This window comes from Sus scrofa, chromosome 10 (genome assembly GCF_054392235.1).
Source record: "Sus scrofa isolate SSC_HxYL_T2T_F1_AM1 chromosome 10, Sscrofa_HxYL_maternal_Yorkshire_Landrace_v2.0, whole genome shotgun sequence".
In the NCBI taxonomy this organism is placed as follows: Eukaryota; Metazoa; Chordata; class Mammalia; order Artiodactyla; family Suidae; genus Sus; species Sus scrofa.
The window spans coordinates 78,521,612-78,536,556 of NC_139392.1; the positions used below are offsets into that span (position 1 = coordinate 78,521,612).

The 14,945-nt window shown below is 46.6% G+C and overlaps 1 protein-coding gene and 1 long non-coding RNA gene across 2 annotated transcripts in view; both read left to right on the forward strand.

Annotated features, from left to right (window-relative positions):
• The window catches only part of C10H10orf67 (chromosome 10 C10orf67 homolog), a 160,387-nt gene extending 159,893 nt beyond the window's left edge, over nt 1-494 (forward strand). Inside the window, exon 19 of the transcript XR_014818012.1 lies at nt 349-494. The gene's annotated coding sequence lies outside the window, so the exon portion shown is untranslated. The remainder of the gene's footprint in view (nt 1-348) is intronic.
• Nucleotides 495-6,303: 5,809 nt separating this feature from the next.
• The window catches only part of LOC110255700 (uncharacterized), a 54,014-nt gene continuing 45,372 nt past the window's right edge, over nt 6,304-14,945 (forward strand). The window contains exon 1 of the long non-coding RNA XR_014818050.1: nt 6,304-6,795. This is a non-coding gene — a long non-coding RNA (uncharacterized LOC110255700). The remainder of the gene's footprint in view (nt 6,796-14,945) is intronic.

The window sequence follows — 14,945 nt, forward strand, 5'->3', positions numbered from 1 at the left end:
CACACCGGGCGAGCAGAAGAGAGCAGCGCCCGGCACAGTGCGCCCTGGGCAGCTCCGGCAGCTGCTCTGGCATGGGCATTCCGGGCACCCTGGGCACCCTGGGTCCGCCCCAGTTTGGCCCTGTGCTCTGCCGCTGGCGACTCTGGAGATGGGGCAGCTGGAGGCGCCCAGATTGCGGGGACCCCCGCGGAGGCCGGGAGCTGCGCCGCAGGCGAGGGTCTGTCACCGAGGAAGAGCAGAGTCGATTTTATCTTCTGAAAAGGAGGCAAGGAAGCGGCAGCAATACGCCGCCTCACGTCTCTGCCGACCTTCATCTCATTTTCGATTTTCTACTCTTTTGGTTTTCAGATAATTGGGCCAGAGGGAGGGGTGCAGAACCTGGATCCTGGAGACAGTTGGCGAATACATGTGTGGGTCTTGCTGAGGAAGGACCAGCAGAAGGGAAGACTGGAAATCTGGCCTTTTTTGGTTCGCCTTTGTCACTGACGCACTGGGCAAGTAGCTTAATCTCTTCTGCTCAGCTTCCTCGTCTGTGAAATGGTAATAGTATTTACCAATGTCAGATATGGTTGCCTTTCAGGATTTTTATTACTTTAGTTGAGAAGGGCAATCTTTATGGTAGATTGTTATTGACTGTTAATCTTAAAGTCAAGAGCTATACGCAAACCCCAGAGATAAAAAGAAAAAAAAGAAAAAAGAAAAAAAACTCTCAGGACAAATCTCAGAAAACTAGAGTCCTGAGCACTTGTGCTCCTCTTCTCCCTCCTCTCCCTGTCCTTGCACTGGAGTCACTCCTTGTTGAGACAGGATGTAAAGAATGCTTTTCCTAACTGCTTCTCCGTGAGAAGAGGTGCTGGGAGTGACAAGTACAGAACTCAGTCAACACACTGCCTATGTGGCGGTGTGCGCATGCCTCTGCGCCTGTGTTCAGAAGGGGTAGGTCTCCAATACATTAATCATTTTCATCTCTTCGTTGTCAAAACCTTTTCTGTTGGCACCAGGGACCACCCCATGAAGAGCTTATCTCAAGAGTTAAGAAGGCCTGTTTCATTGAGAAAGAGCATTTCTTTATTGCAGTTCTGGGTTGAGAGTTCTGAAATGGGAAGGTAGGGCAATCGGGAAGAGCCAGGTGCGCTGGCCTTGGTGCTGAAGGTAACTGCCGCACCTCTGGACGCAGTCTCCTTCAAATCAAGGGCCACTGTCAGAGGCTGCTCCAAGAAATGTGATGACACCCTTTTAATACCTCCCGCCCAGAATGCAAGCTTGGGGTGTGTGTGTGTGCGGTGTGTATGTGCCTAAAATGGGGATTGTATGTTAAAGTCACTTCACAGTGCCTGGAACATAAACAGGTACTCAATACATTTTAGTTCATTGAATGGATAGTTGGATACCTTTCTCTCAACCCCTTCCAGGAGTTACTTATTAAATTTAATGTGGGAAAATTTCAGTAAATTATAGTCTGAGGATGTCTTAAAGCTATGTGAATTTTTTCTAGCTTTCCTTCCGTAGGGTTTAAATATTATTGAGGCAGAGTTTGGACAGAGAGTAAAATCTATCATACCCAAGAGCTGTTCACCCAGTGCCCTACTTTTGGATGGTAATTCGGTTCTGCATTATCTCTGGGTCCAGGCTATGGTGATTCCATCTCAGGAAGAGATGACAACTGGGACAGAGTCATCTTGGAAAAGTACATGTGGTTTTAAGTAATGAATTTATTCTGAGGTCTCTGAGGAAACTCATTTTGTACTGGGTTAAGCCAGTAGTTAAGGCTTCATACATGTCATTTGTGGGTAACATTTCCCTTGGGCTAAAACATGGTCAAAAAACCAAGAACACAGGTTTCACCAAAACCTGCTCACTTTTCTGATGCAAGGCCCATTCAGTCATTAAAAACTCATTTCTAAATATGCGCATGCAAAATAGATATCAACTAGCATGTGCAAATATGTACACTTTAATAAGAAAATAGGCATATTTGAAAGTATTTGGGTTAAAAGTAGGAACAATAAGATGTAACCAGGATGCAGTTCTTTATACTTGCTAAAGGTGGTCTGAAGTTTTGGCTGCAAAATTTCCAGCAGCCAATACAAAGAGGAAACACAATAAATGTCATGATTCATAGAAAAACAACTGTTTAAGACACCCAAGAGAATTTCTTCCCTGTGTCCCCATAAAATGATGTCTTGAGCAGTGACCTCAACAATGTCCCTAAAGCAAATGGATTTGGGTTGTGAGAGCTGGCTCGGGTTTGTGCCACTCAGTGTAGTCCTACACCATCCTCTTTGTCTGAGTAAGAATACAGGTGCCAAGAAAGGGACTTGGAAAATTCCATGCTTACCCATCTATTTAATGGGATGTTGGAATCTGAGTGTTGAAGGCAAACCATCCTGGGAGTTCTTATAGTACAGTTGTTGCCACTTCTGAAAGATTTGCAAAAATACCCTGGGTACCCAACCTGGGATCTAAGGTAAGATCAATGGCAAGGCTGCCCTTGGAAAAGAGCTGTTTGTACTGGAAGCCTGGAAGCCATATCTGCCTATGAAAATCATCTGTTTAAACCTCACATTCCTAGGTCCCAGAGATTCTGATTCCTTAGGTCTGGGTAGCATAAGATATATCTAAGATCTGATGCTGTTCAGACTTAGAAAAAAAATATGTATTTATAGTCACTCCAGGTATACAAGGAAATTACCAAAATCATTCCTGTTTCCTCTAGGATAGAGTTAAACTACAGTCCCAGCTTCTCCTATAGCTGTGTGGGATTGTGTAATTGAGTCCTGACCAAAGACTGTAGGCAAAATGATGTAGATCACTTCTAGTGTTGGTCCCTAAAAGCACTCTTCAATCCTCTGTATTGGCTTTCCCTCCTCTTGTTATCTGCCAGCTGGATACAGGGGATCTGGCAGAGGACTCTGTGGTCCTGGGTGACAGCAGAGACATTAGATGGAAAGAACCTCAGCCCCTGGTTGGAAAGACCATCCCCTACGACCTGCTAACACACACTAAATTATGAAATGAGCAATAACTGCATCTTTAAGCCACTGAGATTGGTGGACTCTTTATTACAGAATCTAGCTTTGCTTGTCCTAGTACACCAGCTGATTCTAAAAAGGTACCATACCCACATTTGGAGAAACATTATCATAGACAAAACTATGCAGAAGCAAATGATTCAGGCTTTTGGTGACAATTTATTAGCATGTAAAAACGGCTCAAATGGTAAAGACTCCCAGGTGTAGTCCAGGTGAATGCAAGATTGGGATAAGTGCTTCTCTGCATACCTTCTATACATGATACATGTTTGGAGGTCATGATTACTGTGTTTTCTGAATACTCCCCTCCTCTTTCTCTCTCATCCTTGATCCTCTCACCACTGGGGGAGAAAGATGAGTCTCAGGGAGAAAAGGTAAGAAAGAGCAGTCACCTCTGTAGACCGTCTGTTATGGGACAGACACTATTTGTAATACTTTCCATGAATTAGCGCATTTATGTTCACACGTATTCCTGCAGGGTCTATGTTCATATTCTCATCTTACACTGATGATTCTAAAACTTTGTTGAAACTGTTGCTCTAAGCATTTAGAGACTTCCAGGTGAGCTTATAGCTCTGCTCTTTTGCGGTATCCTACTGGGTGAACTAAGTGCCCCTGAGCTGTGATCTCAGTGGGAAGATAGAGGGACATGACCTCTTAGTGGTGTCTGTGGACTGGAGCAGCAGTTTGGGAGAGATCAACAGATCAGCTGACTGGGTTCTGGGAGAAGTGTGTGCTTTAACTCTTATTGAAGTGGGAGCATGTGGTCTATAAAAGGAGATTTCAGGGAATCTGTTTCCAGCCCCTTCTTCCCAAGGACAGACAGGGGTAAGCCCCTGTAACACACTATGGGGTCTCCAAGGCTCACCGTGGATGTCACCATGGCTATACACTCAGCAGATCAGAATCCAAGCCTACCTCGAAGTGAACCTACCAATGCAATGAAAAAAATCCTCCAACCATAGAGCTGAAAGGCACTCTGAAATAACACTGGGGTGAAAAGAGTTAGATACTGAGGAATAAAGTTCTGGATCTAAATGAATCACACAAATGAAATATTTTTCAATAGTTTTCAATCTGGGGGCTATAGAAAGCCATAGAGATGGTAATGGGGCTTCACTGAGTATTTTAAATATTAACTTAGGGACCTCCTCACTGCTGTATCACACAGGGAACTATAACCAATCACTTGTGATAGAACATGATGTAAGATAACGTGAGAAAAAGAGTGTATATATGTATGACTGGGTCACTTTGCTGTACAGCAGAAACTGACAGAACACTGTAAATCAACTATAATAAATAAACCAAACAACTTAGGGAGGAGTTCCCGTTGTGGCTCAGCAGGTTAAGAACCTGACTAGTAGCCATGAGGATATGGGATCGAGCCCTGGCCTCGCTCAGTGGGTTAAGGATCCGGTATTTCTGAAAGCTGTGATGTAGGTCATGTGGCTTGGATCTGGCGATGCTGTAGCTATGGTGTAGGTTGCCGCCTTTGGCTCCAATTCAACCCCTAGCCTGGGAATTTCCATATGCTGCAGGTGCATCCCTTAAAAAAACAACAACAACAAAAAATTTTTAGGGAAACCAATCATGAATTGAGGATTGAACTGGGAAAGATTTCTGAAACTTCCTAGCTTTGCTTTTGCCTGGAATTCCACGAATTCATAGTGAGAGCTCTGGCTACTCCTTGTTCATTACAAGCTTTAGTTGGAAGTCCTGTATCTCTGATGAATAAAAAGAGAAAAATGAGCCAAAAAATGAACACATACATAATCTCTTAAACCTTGGGGCCATGAGGTCAGAGGTGATGAGGTTGGGAAGCCAGTGGAGGAGTTTATCAGGGAGAACAATGGGGGCTCTTGGCCACCCCCTGAACACACCTGCACCAGCCGGCTCCCTCCTGGCCTTTCTGCACTTTCTTGGGCAGGCTCTCACTAAAGGTCCCCCACCCCCACCCCCCGGCCTGAGAATTTATACATATACTTTGGGGCATAGGGTCTTAGCATTTGACTGGCCTGTCCATTACCACAAGAGGAAAATCACCAAGATGCCATGTACCACCATCTTGGGAGGCAGAATGGATGTCACCAAGTGATGAGCAGAAAGATTCTGTGTTTCTTTTCTGTGGCTGCCGTGCAAGTGACCGCACGTGGTGGCTTAAAACCATGTGTGTTTTATTTCTTACACTCTGTAGGTTGAAGGTCTGACAGGTCTCACCGGACTAAACTCAGGGTGCAGCAGGGCCACATTCCTTCTAGAAGCTCTAGGAGAGAATCCGCTTCATTGCCTTTTCCAGCTTCTGGAGGCTCCCACGTTCCCTAGTTTGTCACTCTCCTTCTCTCTCTTCCAAGCCAGTGACCTGACACCTCTCTGACCCTTTTTCCCATCGTCACACCTCCTTCTGCCTCTCTTCTTCTGCTTCCATGTGGTCACATGGGGCCCTCCAGTATCACCTGGGATCATCTCTGTCCTAAGGTCAGCTGATGATCAGCCCTAACTCCATCCGCCACCTTAACTGTCCTGGCTGTGGGACCTGGCACAGTCACATGTTGCAGGGACTGGGGTGTGGGTCCATTCAGAGGGTCAGTATTCTGCCTGCCCCTTCCTGTCACGTGCTTGATTGACGTGTGGCGGGCTCCAAGGGGGAGGAGGCCCTGGGTGGAGGTGGGAAAGGTGGAGGCTGAGCAGGACGGTATAAAAACACAGGCCTCCCTGCTTTCTCTGGTGAGGCAGAGTGGCAGGGAGGTGGGCAATACCCCGAAACGCCATGACGGCCTTGCGATGCTGGAAAGGCCCTGCTTGGGTTTCCTGAAATATCTATCGACCCTCCGGGCGTTTCAGGCCATTGTCTGACTCGCTGCTGAGCCACTGAGGCGGCTGGGGCAGTGGTGTGACTGAGTCCTCTCCCCTTGCATCTCGGGAGGCATATGGTCTGGAGTGTTCCCTGGCGGTGGAGAGACTAGAAATACCAGGTGGAGGGATTGAAGATATCAGAAATCACCGAGATGGGCAGCGCTAACAGGAAACTGCCACCTGCCAGACATGGGGCATAAGCCCTGCATGCGCAGTGTCTTCATCTTTGTAAAAGCAGACACCGTCTATGTGGAGGTGAGGGAAAGGGACAGAGCCCGTGTCCTTGGCCAACACCCCCACCCACCCTTCCGCAGGCAGGACCACGACCACGCAGGGCGGACCAGGCAGACCTGAGCACATCCGGGTCTTTTCTCATGCGCTCCCGTCGCCTGTCGCTCTGGAGGAGGATGCTTCCGGGTTGCGCCGTCTCGGCTTTTCTGAGCCACGCGAAGCGCCTTTGCTCTCTCTGAACCTTCTCCTGGCAGCCTGGCGAGTGGAAGCAAGAAGTCGTTACACTTCTAATTGAGGGGATTAAAAATGCCAGTTCCCAGGAGCGGATGGCAGACCGGCCCTAGGTGCCACCTGGCCCCTGTGAGGCCGCAGCGCGGCTGAGAGGGGCGGGGGTCGGGGGTGGCCAAGGGATTTAGGTCTCCTTTGTCCCCCAACTCTCTTGTTTGGGTGGGGCCGCATCTGTTGTGGGGGACGGCTGCCCTGTAATGAGGCTTGCAGTGCGGCCGTTTCTGCTCCCTGGCCTCTTTGGCATGGGCCCAGTCTTCCCACGATGGGTGTGGGCCTGGTGCCCTCTTTAGGGAGGTGGCGGCTCAGAACCCTGGGGACTGGCTTTCCAGACCGTCATTCTGACGCTTCTTTATTCACCCCTCTCCTTCCGGATGCCCACCCATCCAAGGTAAGGTACTGGCTGCCACCCCCCACTCCCCACCCCGGTATCTAAGTTTGTACTGTTTCAGGGTTCAAATTGTTTCCTGTGTGTTACTGTTACCACTCCAGGCAGTTTCTAGAAGGGACATACCATCCTCACTCTTTGGTTTCTTTTCATTGACCCCAGTGCTCAGACAGAAGAAGCACATAAATAATTGCTGGTTTATTTATTTATTTGACTGAATTCTAGCAGAAATTAAGCTGTTTAAATGGATATGTGACATACGTGGACCTCTGGTAGAAATAATAGACCAGCAATTTTGAGCAACACATATAAATGTCAAATAAGATGCTTTTTCTGCCTTACTAAAATATGATTTTCCATTACCTACACTTTATCCACTAAAACAGAGTCCAGAAAGTTCTTTTTAGGGAGTGCCTGTTGTGGCGCAGCGGAAACGAATCCAGCTAGTATCCATGAGGATGCAGGTTCGATTCCTGGCTTCGATCCTGGGCTTGGTCGGGGATCCGGTGCTGCCATGAGCTGTGGTGTAGTCGCAGACACAGCTCAGATCCTGAGTTGCTGTGGCTGTGGTGCAGGCCAGCAGCTGCAGCTCCAACCTGGGAACTTCCATATGCTGCAGGTGCGGCCCTAAAAAACAAAAACAAACCCCCAAAAGTTCTTTTTAGCTGTCATGTCAGTAACTCGTTTATATTTTGGAAATGTGGTATGCGTCCTTCTTCCCCAAAATGAGAACAGTTCAGGTAATTCTGTTTTCTTCCTGCCAGGGAGCTCAAAGTCCTGCTCAAAACTTGGGCAAAGATATTAAGTCCTTCCTGGGACTTAAACTTTCTGTTTTGTCCTCAGATTATTTGTGGTGAGAGATGGAGTGTAAATGAAGAAAAGGAAAGCACACTTTTTAGGAAGCACAGGGAGTGAGAGAGTGGCTTACTGAGAATGAAGCATCATTGGGAGATATGGCTGTATAGAAAACTTTTATTTGTATTTATTTTTTTATTTAGTCTTTTTAGGGCTGCAGGTGCGGCATATGGAAGTTTCCAGGCTTGGGGTCAAATTGGAGCTGCAGCTGCTGACCCACAGTCACAGCAACACCAGATCCTTAACGCACTGAGGGAGGCCAGGGATTGAACCTGCATCGTCATGGATACTAGTCAGGTTCAGTACTGCTGAGCCACAACGGGAACTCCTGGGAGACATTTTTAAAAAAATTATACCTCTTATGAATTTCTTCATTGCAAACCCTTTTGATTCCTGACCACCCCACCTCTACTCCCTCTTTCCCTGTCCACAGGGAAGTTGGCAATAGGGCTGCCCCTGCAGACACCCAGCCAACATCCCTGAACCGAGGGGACCCCCTCCCCCACTGAGATCTGTGCAGCTCGTCCTCCCCTGGACCCTGCGATGTAAGTCAGACAACCTGAAGCCAGAGCAGAAGCCTCCTCTGACATGCGAGCAGTGGCAATGACCGCCACGAGGACTTCCACTTTTTTGCATTTGTTTTTCCTAGTAGTGAGTTAGGGCTGTGAGCTCTGTCTTTGTGGACTCTGTTTTCCCGAGCACCCCACACCTTAAAGCAGGTAACAGCCCCTGGAAGTTCCCCTGGGAGAGGACAGCCTTCAGTTCAGCACATTTAACTGTTCTGGCAGCTGCATCGTGCTGTTTGCTCATATTGAGCTGCTGAAAAACTGTAGCCCTGACCCCCTTTTCCTGGGGTCACTGTCAACACCTGTCTCCCCATCCCATATTTGTGCAGAGGGTTTTCAGAGTCTATGAGCTGGATGTTACATGGGGCTACAGTACATTTCATCTTGTTAGTGGGAGCCCATTGTGCTAGCTGCTTATGATTTTTTAACAGCTTTATCGAGGAATAATGAACATACCATACAAGCCACCCATTTCAAGTGTACAACTCAATGGCTTTTAGTATTTTAATATAGTCACTATATACTATATCCATCACCGCAAGTTTGAACAGTTTCATTATCCCCCCAATGTGACCCCACACCCCGTAACTGTCACACCTCTCCCCAGCCTCTCCATCCCCCAGCCCTAGGCGACCACTAGTCTGCTTTCTGTCCCTATCAGTGTTCCTGTTCTGGACACGCCGTGCCATTGGAGTCAGGAGATATGTGGTCTGTGTGACTGGCCTCTTCCTCCTGCCTTAATGTTTGCAAGGTTTATCCATATCGTGGGTATATCGGTTCTTTGTTCCTTTTTTTTTTTTTTTAATTCGGAAGTACATTATATAATTATTTTAATTTTTAAAAAATTGACTTGGAGTTCCCAACATGATGCAGTGGGTTAAGAATCCAAGCACAGTGGCTCAGGTAGCTTCAGAGGCTTGAGTTCAATCCCTGGCCCAGTACAATGGGTTCAAGAATCCAACATTGCAGCAGCTGTGGTGTAGATTATAGCTGTGGCTTAGATTCAGTCCCTAACCTGGGAACTTCCATATGCTGCAGATGTGGCCCTAAAAGAAATTGACTTGTAGTTAACGTACAATATATTAGACTCAGGTGTACAACATAGTGATTTGATATTTTTTGTAATCAACATAGTGATTTGACAATTTTCTATAGTTATGATGAAGAAAATATTTTTTTCAAATGATGCTCCATTATACAAATGCATCACATCGGTTGGTGGATATTTAGGTTGTTTTCACATTCTGACTATTATGACTAGTACTGCTGTGAACATTTATGGGCAAATTTTTTGTGTGAATATTATGTTTTTATTTTTCTTGGGCATACACCTAGGAGCAGAATATGGTAACTTTATGTTTAAACATTGGAGGAACTGCCAGACTGTTTTCAAAAGTAGCTGCACCATTTTCCATTCTTATCAGCAGTGAAGGCAATTTCCAATCACACTGCAACACTTGTTATTATCCGTTGTTTTGATTATAGTCGTGCTAGTGGGTGTGGCGTGCTGCCTGGTGGGTTTGCTTTTCATTTCCCTACTGGCTAATGGTGTTGATCACTTTTCACGTGCTTAGCTGGACATTTGTATATCTTTGGAGACATAGCTCTTTGGCTGGTTTGCCAATTTAAAAAACTGGGTTAATTGTCTTTTTATAATCAAGCTCTAGTAGCTCTTTATATCTTCTAGACAAAAGTCCCTTATCAAATATATGATTTGCAAAGATTTCCTCCACTTCTGTGGTTTTCGTTTCACTTTTTTTTGGGGGGGGGGTCTTTTCTAAGTCCACACTCGTGGCACATGGAGGATCCCAGGCTAGGGGTCTAATCAGAGCAGTAGCCGATGGCCTACACCAGAGCCACAGCAACTCAGGATCTGGGATCTGAGTCGCGTCTGCGACCTACACCACAGCTCACGGCAACGCCAGATCCTTAACCCACTGAGCAAGGCCAGGGATCAAACCCATAACCTCATGGTTCCTAGTTCGATTCACTAACCACTCAGCCATGACGGGACCTCCTCATTTCACTTTTTTGATGGAGTCCTTGGAAACACAAAAGTTTTAAATTTTGATGATGTTTTCTTTTGTTTCTTGTGCTCTCAGTGTCATAGCTAAGAAACCATTTCCTAAGGTTATGAATTGTCTAAAAATCCTTCGCTATTATCTGATATATATTTTTTCTCTTTTCTGTACTGGTGTCATCCTCTAACTTAATGAGCAGATAAAGTCTATCCTTATGAAAGTCATAAAATGTTAACTGGCACAGCCGTGAGTCCTGAGTGTGGTGGAGAAAGCTAATTTCCTATTAAGTTTGCTTTCTTCCCATGGTAACAAACTTGCCACCGTGTGTATGGCTGCCCTGTGGGACCTCATTGCCCAGCACTTACATGTGTCTTGGTGACTAAATTCTCTCCAAAGACAGGGCCAGTCCCAGCCACACAGAGGACCACAAAGCCCTTGGGAAGGGCAGGGCTCAGGATGGAAGAGCCTGGGCTCCTGAATGACCACATGGAGTTAGCTGCCTGCTGACCCAGAACATCACCCCAGGCTATTATGGAAGTTGAAAATAAATATTTCTGTCCTTAAGCCATCCTCTTATTACAGCCCCTTAGACCTACCTAAGACATGAGGTAAATTGCAAATTACTCACTCCAGGCTTTCTTTAATTGTGAATTTATTAGCACCCTTAACGTGGAGTCAGTAAGCAGGCACACATCTGAAAGACTGCCCTCCCTCCAATTCCTGGGCACAGTTCTTTCTTTGTTTAAAAATTATTGTTATTTTTTTTTAGGGCCGCACCTGTGGCATGTGGACGTTCCCAGGCTAGGGTCGAATCGGAGTTATAGCCACTAACCTACACCACAGCCACAGCAACTCGGGATCTGAGCCATGTCTGCGCCCTACACCACAGCTCATGGTTACGTTGGAGCCTTAACCCACTGAGTGGGGCCAGGGATCAAACCTACATCCTCATGGACACTAGTCGGGTTTGTTACCACTGAGCCACGACAGGAACTCCACTTTTTTTTTTTATTATTGTTGATTTATAGTGTTCTGTCAATTTCTGCTATACAGCAAAGGGTCCCAGTTATACGTATATGTACATTCTTTTTCTCATGTTATCCTCCATCATGTTCTATCACAAGTGTTTGGATATAGTGCCCTGTGTTGTACAGCAGGACCTCATTGCTTATACATTCTAAATGTAAAAGTTTGCATCTGCTAACTCCAGACTCCCAGTCCACCCCACTCCCTCGCCCTCCCCACTGGCAACCCCAGGTCTGCTGTCCATGCCTGTGAGTCTGTTTCTGTTCTGTAGGTAGGCTCATCTGCACAGTTCTTTACGGTAATGTGGTTGGGGGTCCAGGCTTTGGCATCACTGTCCCAGGGTTCAAACCCCAGTCTCGGCTTAGACCACTCACGACCTTCGGCAAGTTACTTAATCCGTCTCGTCAATCTAAGGTCAATTTTCTCAACCTTAAAATACAGGTAATGGTAGTACCTGTTATCTATTTCATAGGGCATTTCTGAGGATAAAATGAGTGAACACATATCTAGTCCTTAGAGAGAGCTGGCACAGAGAAGGTACTTGCTTGAGCCTAGCTTTTATTATTTTATGCCTTGTTCATGAGGATATTATTTATTCCATAAAAAATTGATTGACTCCCAGTGTGTACCTTGCACTCTGCTGGGTTCTGGGGATAAATTTTTCTGGAGAAGATTCAGACAAAACTCTTTCCTCAAGAAGTTGACAATTTAATAAGGAAGTCAGATTTAAAGTGACTATATGATGGAATTGGAGCTATAATCTGTAACAAAGTGTGTGGGGGTCTCAGAAGGACCCGCTCGCCCCTGGCTGTGGGTTGAAAAGGTTTCAGGGTGGGTATCACGAAGGAGGGAGGGTATTTTAAGAGCTTGGCTGAAATTCAGGAGTTCCCGTCGTGGCTCAGTGGTTAATGAATCCGACTAGGAACCATGAGGTTGTGGGTTCGGTCCCTTCCCTTGCTCAGTGGGTTAACGATCCGGCGTTGCCGTGAGCTGTGGTATAGGTTGCAGACTCGGCTCGGATCCCGCGTTGCTGTGGCTCTGGTGTAGGCCAGTGGCTACAGCTCCGATTCGACCCCTAGCCTGGGAATCTCCATATGCCGCAGGAGCGGCCCAAAGAAATAGCAAAAAGACAAAAAAAAAAAAAAAAAAAAAAAGAGCTTGGCTGAAATTCAGATGCACCATTTCCCCAGATGTTCCTGGCTACGGAATGCCCAGTCACAGCCAATGTCAAGGGGAGGATGCTGTTGACCTTAGGGGACTGTCTTCTTGGGCTCAAGTAGCACAGAAGCAGGAAGGATGTATTTGTCTAGGTGGCTCCTAATGCAGAGCCAATCCTTATCACAGTGTAAGAGGAAAAATCACTGTCTAGTCTCCTTTAAAACAATGCTTGGAGTTCCCTGGTGGCTCGGTGGGTTAAGGATCTGGCGCTGTCATTGCAGCGGCTCAGGTTGCTGCTGTGGCATAGGTTCAGTCCCTGGCCAGGGAACTTCCACATGCCACAGGCACAGCCAACAACCCCCTCCCAACAGATGCTTAAAACATTGCCAGTTGAAAATACATAAAAAGTGATCAGCTCAATCGGGTAAATCATTTATACTCAGAAACTATTCTCCCATCCTCCGACCCACCAATGTACTGGACTGGATTTATGCCTCACTGAGCATCCACGCATTAATTTACCTTCTAAGGCAGAATTTCTGTAATTATTCTACTCTGTGTTAAGAGGGCAGAGAACCCTCACATTGCTAAATACTTCACCACGGTGGTATTATTTGTTTAAAGTCTGTGGGTTGTTAAGTAAGAAAATACAGAAGATACATTTCCAGAAGTATGATTACTTCTGATTTTTAAAAAATGTCACGGGGAAGGGGAGAGACAGGAAAAAAGATGGCTCAAAAGATGTTAGCAAGCTGCTTCCCCAAAGAGGAATTCCCAAACCAACCAGGGATAGTTCTAAAGCAGTCGTCTGGCTCCCTCTGGTGGACTTTTTCAGAATTACTCATTCCCCCACACAACAAACAGGCTTGTTGGGAAAATGGAAAGATGCAGTGAAACGGTCTACCAGCCCAGACTGCCTGCTGTATGCCAAGGGTGGAGGGAACTGGCTAATGTCCTTGGGTCAGTCTCACCAGAGCAAGAGGTTAATGGAAAAGATAAAACTGTATTCAACTCTGGAGTTCCCCTGTAGTGCAGTGGGTTAAGATCTAGCATTATGGAGAAGGTTGAAGCTTCAGCTCAGATTCAGTCCCTGGAAACTTTCATATGCCATGTGAGTACAGTCAAAAGACAAACACAAAACCGCAACACACTCACACAAACACACACTCACTGATTCAACTCTACTCCATGCAAAAGGAATATGGCAATTGAGCAATATTTGTACTCAGTTTTCTAGATACTAAACCATCCACATATTCCTGCCTTAGTCTGCAGCCCATTTAGATTCAATACCTTCTCAGGGTCTTCCCACCCTTCCCCCCCCAAAGTACTTTAGGGACTTGTAAAGATGAATGACGCCCTCTATTGGCGCTAAGTCCTATCTGTGACTTTTTTTTTTCTTCATTTGGAATAATCAGAATCTACACCTACACTTAACTGTTTCTGAGCCTTTTCGAGTTCCAGGACCCATGCTCCCTCCTCCTACAATATGAGTTGCACATTTCTAATTGGTTGATAAAAGACATTTAATGTTAAAAATGATCAGTGAAGTGCATGCATAATTTGCATTCTGTTTATCATGTGCAGGTCTGTTTATCATGTCCAGTTTGTGAACTGCAGCTGGTCTGTGGGATCCATCACAGGGTGCCAAGGCTCTTGGGGTCCAGGGAGGCTGCCCCCTGGAGGACAAAAGGAGGTTGGGGAAGACTGGGCCCACCCTCTGGGTATTACCTTGTACCAGTGGAGTCCACTGAGCTCCCTCCTCAGCCCCCAGGGCCAGGGGCCGTTTCCTGCCTGCCTTTCTGTGATGCTGTATTATTACATGGGACCATTGTGCCTGGAGCTCGTGATGGCCCAGTCATGGGACACTGGGGAGAGGGCTTTGCTCTGGGATGCGTCCAGCTGTCCTCAGATCTTCGCTTCAGTCCACTGACTCATGGCAAACAAGAGGCTAGTTGCTCATGCACGCTCATCTTCTCAGCCCCAAGTGTATCGCCTCTAATCTGACAGCAGAGGGAGGAGGGTTCGCATCAGCTCCAGGCGCCCTCATGGGTGACCTCGCCAACCTAGCTCTCAGCCATTCGGTTTTTTAGAAATGGGTTTGATGTAGCTACCGTGCACAAGGGCTGGACGCTGTGGGCATGGAAAAGTCAGTAGGACACAGTCCCTGCCCTCAAGGAGTTTCATTCTAGCAGGGGTGCAGAGGACAGGTGGTGCCTTTAAGGTGAAATCTAGTGACCAACACAAGGAGCATGGCACTCACCATCCTATTATGTTGAAATCATTTGTTTCCACGTCTCTTTCTTTCTTCCTCCCTCCCTCTCTCTCCCTTCCTCCTTCCTCCCTCTTTCTCCTTTTTTTTTTTTTTTGGCTATGCCTGCATGTGGAAGTTCCAGGGCCGGGGATCAAACCCACGCCGCTGCAGTGGCCGGGTCCTTAACCACTTGTGCCACAGAGAACTCCCACATGCCTGTTTCTTACAGAGCCCCAGGGCTTCCTTTCTCCTTCCCTCCCTCCTGTCTTCCCT